The 9,679-nt window shown below is 44.6% G+C and overlaps 1 long non-coding RNA gene across 3 annotated transcripts; it reads right to left on the bottom strand.

The window, feature by feature from the left end:
* Nucleotides 1-982: 982 nt before the first annotated feature.
* Nucleotides 983-3,978, bottom strand: LOC123110338 (uncharacterized). Of its 3 annotated transcripts, none has more exons than XR_006453312.1 (3): nt 3,326-3,978; nt 2,568-3,214; nt 983-2,499 (listed from the first exon to the last, which is right to left on the bottom strand). It is a non-coding gene; the product is annotated as an uncharacterized lncRNA (long non-coding RNA). The 3 variants fall into 3 exon arrangements; XR_006453311.1 differs by having other exon boundaries at nt 983-1,582; nt 1,668-3,214; XR_006453310.1 differs by having other exon boundaries at nt 983-2,825.
* Between the last annotated feature and the right edge of the window lie 5,701 nt (nt 3,979-9,679).

A 9,679-nucleotide genomic window follows, 5' to 3' on the forward strand; every position in this document is an offset into this window, starting at 1 on the left:
ACTGTGTTTAATTTGTCTTCTCTTCTTGTCTAACTTAGGAGCTTACTGTTTTCAAGTACCAGCTCATTCACTTCTCACGCTTATTGAAGGGGACAAACACCACAGCAAATTGTACCTTTTAAATTTATATATGCTACTTCCTCTGTTCGGAATTACTTGTCGCAGAAATGGATGTATTTAGACGTATTTTAGTTCTAGATACATTCATTTTCGAGACAAGTAATTCTGAACGGAGGGAGTAGCTGTAAGATGTGTGATATGTACATAGTATAACCTTGGAGTATAGGCGATCGATGAAATGATGTCCCACTAACATGGTTCTGTGCTGGCACTAATATCCTATATTGACGTGTATTGTCGCATACTCACATGCTAGCATCAGACAGATATCATTTTCTCTGTAGACTTAAAATTGTAATCAGCCTGGAAAGACTGACTTGATCAAGTCACCTGTTTTAATATCTTATAGTACTAGCTATATCATTTTACGCTTCTTTTTTTGCAGGTCATTTGTATGTTGTACTTGATGCATGGTATTGCTCGATTCTGCATTTTCTTGCCAGAAATGTCATCTTTAAACCTACAAATATACATATAGATCATTATTAGTAAACAAACTGACAGAAACTGTAGGGATTTCTCCATGCAGTGTTTTCTCTATATACTAGTAAGATGCCCGTGCGTTGCACGAAAAACCAGGATGCATTGATACAGGAGTAGTTTGTTCGACAAAATATGTGGAGGGTCCTCTCAACTATTAAAAATATCCATATCTTCTTCGGATATTCAGTTATGTTGCCGAGCTCATAAGTATCAGGGGTATAGTGAATACAAATGAAAATAGGCAAGCACGTTCAAGTGTTTTATCTGTATGCAAAATTGATGAAATGTAGCACACAGCTAGAACAGTCCAACATGTTTGTTTCCGAAACATTAAGACTTCATTGAATTTTATTGCAATTATCTGAGCTCAGGAGTCAAGTTCATATCTCATCTTTCATCTTCTATTTCCGCAGTAATCGGGTAAATGATTAGAAGGTACATAGATTAAAGTCTAATGGGTAAGGACACTATTGTTGCTCTAGCCCCTTCCCTTCCCTATCTGGATCCTACTCCACGGCTGTAAGAAAACACAACTTTTCCTTAAAAAAGACTTTACGCAACTTTCTCCAGTAAAAGCTTCACCTCTGTCATGCTTGCTCTGTAGTTGCACTTCAACGTCTCCTAACTCATACTCTTTGTATTGTCAAGAAAAAACTCCACGCTTCGTCAACTCCTCCAGATACTTATAATTGTGCATCAAGCCTGTAACCTTTGCATGAATAATTACAACATATACAAAAATATAACAGTTGTAATGATGGCCATATGTTGCATCTCTTTCTACACGGGCTTTTCTCTCGACCTTGTGTTGCCTCCCCTGTGCACATGGTGTCCCATCTCACAATCGTAGATACATGTTGTGAATTAGTAACAATTCTTGTTTCACATATCAGATGGATATTACAAAGTTGCAACTTATTTCTACATTTCACTGTCAATTAGCACATCCAGGCACAAATCTTCTGCAAGTGGATGCTCACTGTAAATTAACAACATACTTGAGTTGCGGTTTGAACTTCTAACTGCAATTGCAAGCTAAAAATTGAATTGCATAGCAAACAGACCTTTTCTCGGCATACATCACATTTTCATGTATCCGTACAAATTCTGACTCAAGCTGTAGCTTGAACATTATCTTTGCAGGGCTCAAGCGACTCCTGACCATCCACAGCTTGAAAGACTAATTCACAAGGAGGAAGACTGAAAGTACTTGTACTGATCTACACATATGTTTACAAGATTATATGGCGTATATTATCTCTGCTGCTGTCGATGTCAACATCAAGGTATGTGTTAGCAAAAAAGATCCTTTAGATGAGATCATGGAACCCTAGAGATAGGTGAACATATAGTCCAAAATCGAGTACTGAACACCCAGTATTTTCTGCAATTTGAGCTCAGTATTTAGATGTTTGGCTGGAACTACAACTTGTGGAATTGCTAAGCTGAACGACTAACAACATATCAGAATTGTCATTGTGAAACGCAATTTATTGAGCTTAGATATACAAACAAATGCTCAACGTACAGAAGGCAATGCTTCTTGCAGGCAACCTTTGCTGCATATAATATATCATTAGATTGCTGTTTAATAGAACAAACTTTCAGCCTCTTCTTACATTACATAAAGCAAGATTTGGCTGTAACGCCATGAAAACCAGTCACCTACTGCCTGGTACTTAAGCCAAGAACTCTGTGCTTAGTAAGATCAGGATCTTTTGGCAATTTTTTTTTGCATATTTCAGTTATCCTAAAAACAATCACATGCTGATTCTTATGCTTATTATAATTACCTTCCTTGGTGAGAAATACTTTTTAAAATGCAATATTGCTTATAAGATCAAGCATAATCGTTTTTTGAAAATGCAATAGTATTTTCTCGCAAGTTAAACTATCCTGCAAAACAGACACCAAATCACTTCAGTATAAACACAAAAATGAATTGAAAGCAATGATCACCTCACATTCAACGATTGCCGTGGTCATTCAGGTTGATGCCAGAGGAGAGGCACTGAAGGAATGCACGCCAGTGGGCGCATCAGACTCCTTACATTGGCTTCGCAATTGCAAGACATGCGAGCGTTGGAGCCGATAACTACAAAATTTGAAAGATAAGACGATTGTGCTGATGCCAGATCTCTGAAATTACCAGGACGACGAGCATTTTCCAATACATATTATCATATCCATCGTTAATAGAACTGCTCCTTTCCTTGGAACAGCTGTAGAAGACAAAATAATATATTATGTTACCTTTCTTCCAAGGATTCAACATTGCTCATTGTGTGCCAGTATATTAGGCACACCAAACTTAAATGAGAAGATAAATGGCAGCAATGAATATATCGAAAAAACATATATACTATAGCTTGAGAACACATTTATAAATGGTTCCAGGACAAACAAGAACGAAGTAGACGTGTTTGACTGAACACTTTGCTACATATGCACAGGGAACATGAATTTGTGTACATACAACACCACCACGAATCTACAAATAGGCCATGGAATCATTTGTCAACCATAGTATGCCCTTCTTTTAGTTGTTTGCTTAGAACATATGTGAAAAACAATATTGGCTCTGAAGATCTCGCCTCGTCTATCTTCTGACCTAAAAGGGCATCAGACAATCACTACTTAAACATAACGGCCTGTAGTATACCAGTCCCATGGGAAAACGGGTAGCCAAGTAGCTTAACAAAAAACAAGCAAGGAGATTCACCTCCAGATTGGCGTGACGAGCGTGTGGCTCTTGAGGTGTAGTGCAAGCAGCTTGAGTCCCATCTGCCTACCCATTTGATTTATATTGGACTGCAACTCTGCAAGACTGGCTTCTAGAGAGTTCGACCTGGACGCACGAATTGAACTCTGGGTAACAAAAAAAATGAATTTTGGAGGCGGCACGGGTGGGAGGGATGAGGATTGGGAAGGACCTAGCCAAGCATAGCACCTCCACATGGGGCGCTTCAGTGACAGTGGGGAAGGAGGAGGAGGAGTATGCGGAAACGCTGCCGCCAAGGAAGCAACACATAGTCGGCGGCGGTCAGCGGCAGGAGACGGGACAGGGGGTGGAGGAGATGGCGAGGAGGAGGGGGTGTGGAGATGTTGGGCGCTGGGACTAATGCGCAGAGAAGGGGGCAGGAGATGCGTCGCCGGCATGCTTGCCGAGGTCGGCATTGGAGAAGATGGGGATGGGGTGGAAGAGATGGTGACGAGAGGGCCATGGTGTTGGTGGGCCGTGTGGCTGAGAGGATGCATGAGAGGTTCCGGGGGCACACGGCGTCAACGGGAGCCACCGCGCCAGATCGGTTCCAGCGCTGCCGGCGGCATGCCTTTCCTGAGATGATTGGATAAGGTGGGCGTGGGGAAGAGATGGGGGCCATGGGGCTAAACGGGAAAGGCAGGGGGTTATCTGCAAATATGTGACGGAAGTGGCGGGCGTCTGTTTGCAAAATTGACCAGATTTCATTGTGTCCGTTAGATCAGATCGATCGGACGGTTGTGAATGCACGATGACAGACACACCATCACCACCAACTCAGCTTTTTATAGTACTCCCTCCGTCCGGAAATACTTGTCATCAAAATGAATAATAGGCGATGTATCTAGATGTATTTTAGTTTTAGATACATCCTTTTTGTTCATTTTGATGACAAGTATTTTCGGACGGAGGGAGTAGTAGAGATTTTCAAATAAAAATTTTGTACAGGAAAATCCAAAAGGTGAGCTGAAGGAAAGATACATCATGGGACACAAAGAGTGTGCCAATGTAAAGGGTTATCTGAAGTTTTTTCGCCCAGTCAGGTAAGCTTGAGTAAGCTCTGAGTGTCCTCTGTAAGTAATCCATTGTAACTCTTCCCCGAACTTGTGTCTGACATATAAGTTTTGTTCAATCTCCTTGAATGTGAAGTCATTGTGGGTGTTACAAATCGCACAACAAACTAAGATAATAATATCTCCTGGAACGAAATAGGGCATATCCTATTTGGCGCCCTCCGATTTCCATTAGAGAAACCATCGAAACCAAGTGTCCAAACAGAGTTCTAATACACAAATCACAACTGACAAGATCTAGCCCTATTACATCTCGAGAGTTTTTCAGCATAACAAGGCAACATAGGAACTACAACGATCCAAAGCACCAGCAAGGGCAGGCACAAAAGTTGAGCCTCTTTTCTCAGATCTTCCACTTCACTTCACTTCTGTAACGCCCCGGATTCGTTGCGCCAGGTGTCCGCCAGTTATTCACCGTCATTGCCATGTCATTTGCTTGTGTGTTGCATATTGCCATGTCATCATGTGCATTTCATTTTGCATACATGTTCGTCTCATGCATCCGAGCATTTTCCCCGTTGTCCGTTTTGCAATCCGGCACTCCTATGTCATCCGGCGTCCCCTTTTTGCCTCTTCTCTTGTGCGGGTGTTAAATGTTCTCGGAATGGCCCGAGGTTTGCCAAGCGGCCTTGGTATTGCACCAGTAGACCACCTGTCAAGTTTCGTGCCATTTGGAGGTCGTTTGATACTCCAACGGTTAACCGGGTAACCGCAAAGCCCTCTTTGAGTTGCAGCCCAACACCCCTTCCAAAGTGACCCAAAGCCCAGCAAACTCCCGTCCATGCTCTCGGTCGTTCGATCATGATCGCGTGGCCGAAAACCGCACCTCATTTGGACTCTCCTAGCTCCCTCTACCTATAAAATCACCTCCCCCTCCGAATTTTCGGGTCTAACCCTAGCTTCTTCCTCCTCCCGCAGCCGGACACGTCCGGACCCCGCCGGACATGTCCGCGCCGCCTCCCCCGCCGAATCGCCGCCTGACATGTGTCGGTCGCCGCCGCCCACCGCCGCCGGCCCGCGAGCCCACAGCGGGCCCGCGAGGCCCGTTCGCCGCCACCGCTGGCACGCGCGCCCCGAATCCCGCGCCGCCGCCCCGGTCGCCGGCGTGCCCGCCGGTCGCCGCCTCCCCGCTCGCCACCGCCGCCCTCCGCCGCCGGCGTCCGGCCTCTGCCGCCGGCGCCCCTGCGCCCCCGCGCCCGAGCCCGTCCGCCGCCCCGAGCCTGCCTCTGCCCCGCCGCCGGTGCACCGCCGCGCCGCCCGGTCTCAGCCGCCGTCGACCGCGCCATCGCCGTCGCCTCCTCGCTGCGCCGCCGCCGCGCCGGAGCGCTCCCTCGTCGCTGGCCGCCCCGTCGTCCGATCCGGACGGGTGGGATGAGATCCACCCGTCCCGGAACCAAACAGCCCCGTCCCTGCCCTGGATCTCCCCGTCCCGCATGGCTCCGTCCCGGTTTCCGGAGGTATAAATTCCACCAAGTCCCCAAATCCCTGTCATAATCATGCCATGTTCATCACATCGCATCTCTGCATCCGTAGCTCTGTTTTGTGCGTATAATATGTCAAATTGTTCGACTCGACGAGTACTTCATTTCATTCCATTGCATCATTTTCATTTGAGCTCTTCTTGATGCCCGAAATGCTGTTGGAAGAGTGCATGTTGATGTTAATCTGCTGAAACTGTTATAACTTGCTCATTTGTCATTTTTGCCATGATTGATGTGTGCATCGTATGAGGTTGATGTCTACATGTGTTTTGATCTATGCCATACCCTCTTTACAGGGGTGTATGCCATGTATTTTTGTGATCAATGTGGTGACTACCACAAGCATGCAAACTAGGCTTCGTGATATCGCTGATTTTAGTCCCTGTTCTGCTGTTATTTTGATGCCATGTAAACTTGATGCTACAGAGAGATCCATGCTTATTTTGAGATACTTCAGTAAGGGTGTTTTGAACATACGGTTATTGTCTATTCATTCATGCCCTTGTTTGCAATTATGGAGTAGTCTAGCATGTCATTTGAGTGCTCTACTTTTTCTTCAAAATGTTTCCTGGCAGATTGTTTACATGTTATTCAATTTGGCCAAGCTTGCTATAGTTGATCCTTGCATGCTATGGACTTGTTCTTGACTTAGTTTGTTTCATAAACATGTCTTCTTGATGATGCTATGTTTATCTTGTCATGCAATGACTTGTGGTGAGTGAATCGAGCTTGTTAAGTAGTGTACTTGCTGTTGCTGTTTTGCTAGTCAGATTCTGTTATATTTTGTTGCTATATAAACATGTTGCTACTAATCATTCTATGCATAATCTGGAGATGTTCTATAAACATGTTTTGATCTACATGTCATGACCTATCCATCCATGCCCCTGGTTGCATTTATAGCTTGCTGTAGATTGTTCATATCTTGCTCCAAAGTTGCTTGATAATGTTGCTATCAGCCTGTTAACATTAAGTTCACTAGTTCCCATGTGTTTTGCTAGTGTTCCATGCACCCTATGACCTTGCTCTTTCCATGCTTAACTTCACAAACATGCCTTCTTACTGTTGGTTGCCTTGCCATGCCATGTATTGCTCTGTGGTGAGTGGTTCAAGCTCACCAACATGCCTACTTATTGTTGTTCCTGCCATGTATGAATCTGTCATATAACTTGCCATGTTTACATGGGTGCCATCTTATCTTCTGATCCTTTTTGGCTCATGGTCAGTAAGGGACTGTTGTTCTATGCATTTAGTAGATTCATGCCATGCCTTTGTTTGCCATGATATGTTCCTGTAACATGTTGTTTGCTTGCTCTAAACATTGCAACCTGATATTATTTCCTGATAAGTCTGAAACTGTTATTATTTGCAATCTTACCATGTCCTTTTGAGCATGTTCTAGTCTTTTCTGGAGATATCTCAGTGTTCATGTTTTGTTATGCTTTACCTGTACTTCATGACCATACCTTTTGTTATTATGTTGGGGTGTTGTAGCCTATTGTTGTGATGCTTGCAATATGCCTAGTTGCTGTTATGGACAGATTGATGTTATGACTTGTATAGAGTGTATGTGTTGAACCGTTGCTCCGTTTTGAGTGTGCTCTATATGAAACTTGCTTGATTTTGCATGTTGTTTCATATTATCATGTTGCATCCTTGTTTTGAGGTGTTTGCTTGATGTTTGTATGCATTTTGCATCAATGCCATGTTTAACTTGTTTTGCTCATATCTTCTAGGCCGTAGCTCCGAACCTAATGAACTTTATATGTAACTTGACTAGAATTTCGTGTAGTTCCTCTTGGTGCTCTTTAACTTGCTGTTTAACAACTTCAACTTAATGTTTGTTCAGATCTGGACCAATTTCGAAATATGCATATGAGGACTTACCGGAATTGTTATATGTTGTTCCCGGCCTCATTTAAACATGCTTTGATGTGTTGTTCTTGTTTGCATCATCTCTTGCCATGAGTAGCTTCATGTAGCCTTTGTCATGCATCATGCTTGTTGTGCATCATGCCATGTTCATGTGTGGTGTGTTTACCATGTTGTGTGTTTCTTCTCGATAGTTTCCGTTTCGTTGCGATCATGAGGATTCGTTCGTCTACGTGTGGTTCGTCTTCGTGGCTTCATCTTCTTCATGGACTCGTTCTTCTTCCTAGCGGGATTTCAGGCAAGATGACCGCTACCCTGGATCTCACTACTATCATTGCTATGATAGTTGCTTCGATCTATCGCTATACTGCGTTACCTATCATTTGCTCTTCAAGCCTCCCAAATTGTCATGAACCTCTAACCTTTGACACCATTCCTAGCAAACCATTGTTTGGCTATGTTACCGCTTTGCTCAGCCCCTCTTATAGCGTTGCTAGTGGCAGGTGAAGTTGAAGATTGCTCCATGGTGGACAGGGTTATGTTGGGATATCACAATATCTCTTATATTATTAATGCATCTATATACTTGGTAAAGGGTGGAAGGCTCGGCCTTATGCCTGGTGTTTTGTTCCACTCTTGCCGCCCTAGTTTCCGTCATACCGGTGTTATGTTCCCGGTTTTTGCGTTCCTAACGCGGTCGGGTGATTTATGGGACCCCCCTGACAGTTCGCTTTGAATAAAATTTGTCCAGCAAGGCCCAACCTTGGTTTTACCATTTGCCTCACCACCACCTATTTTTCCCTTGGGAGTCACTCTCTCGAGGGTCATCTTTATTTTTAGCCCCCCCGGGCCAATGCTTGTCTAAGTGTTGGTCCAAACCGAGCGATGTCCGGCGCCCCCTGGGCAACCAGGGTCTATGCCAACCCGACGTCTGGCTCATCCGGTGTGCCCTGAGAACGAGATATGTGCAGCTCCTATCGGGATTGTCGGCACAGCGGGAGGCTTTGCTGGTCTTGTTTTACCATTGTCGAAATGTCTTGTAAACCGGGATTCTGAGTCTGATCGGGTCTTCCTGGGAGAAGGTCTATTCCTTCGTTGATCGCGAGAGCTTGTCATGGGCTAAGTTGGGACATCCCTGCAGGGTATAAACTTTCGAGAGCCGTGCCCACGGTTATGTGGCAGATGGGAATTTGTTAATGTCCGGTTGTAGATAACTTGACACCTGATCCGAATTAAAACGCATCAACCGCGTGTGTAGCCGTGATGGTCTCTTCTCGGCGGAGTCCGGGAAGTGAACACGGTCTTTGGGTTATGTTTGACGTAAGTAGGAGTTCAGGATCACTTCTTGATCATTGCTAGCTTCACGACCGTTCCTTTGTTTCTCTTCTCGCTCTCATTTGCGTATGTTAGCCACCATATCATGCTTAGTCGCTGCTGCAACCTCACCACTTTACCCTTCCTTTCCCATTAAGCTTTGCTAGTCTTGATACCCATGGTAATGGGATTGCTGAGTCCTCGTGGCTCACAGATTACTACAACAACAGTTGCAGGTACAGGTTATGCGATGATCATGACACGAGAGCGATGCTTGCTTGCGTTGAGTTCCTTCTTCTGCTTCTTCGGTTAGGGGATAGGTTCCAGGTCGGCAGCCTGGGCTAGCAGGGTGGATATTGTTTGAGTTTTTGTTTATGATTCATCCGTAGTCGGATGTTGTTCTTGTATGTTGTATTGTTGTATTCATGTGGCATTGTATGCCTTTTGTATGTATCCCCATCTATTATGTAATGTTGAGGTAATGATATCCACCTTGCAAAAGCGTTTTAATATGCGGGTCTATCCTTGGTGGGACCTTCGAGTTCCTCTTGGATAGGGTCGCATATTGGGCATGA

Source organism: Triticum aestivum, chromosome 5B, assembly GCF_018294505.1.
Source record: "Triticum aestivum cultivar Chinese Spring chromosome 5B, IWGSC CS RefSeq v2.1, whole genome shotgun sequence".
Lineage (NCBI taxonomy): Eukaryota > Viridiplantae > Streptophyta > Magnoliopsida > Poales > Poaceae > Triticum > Triticum aestivum.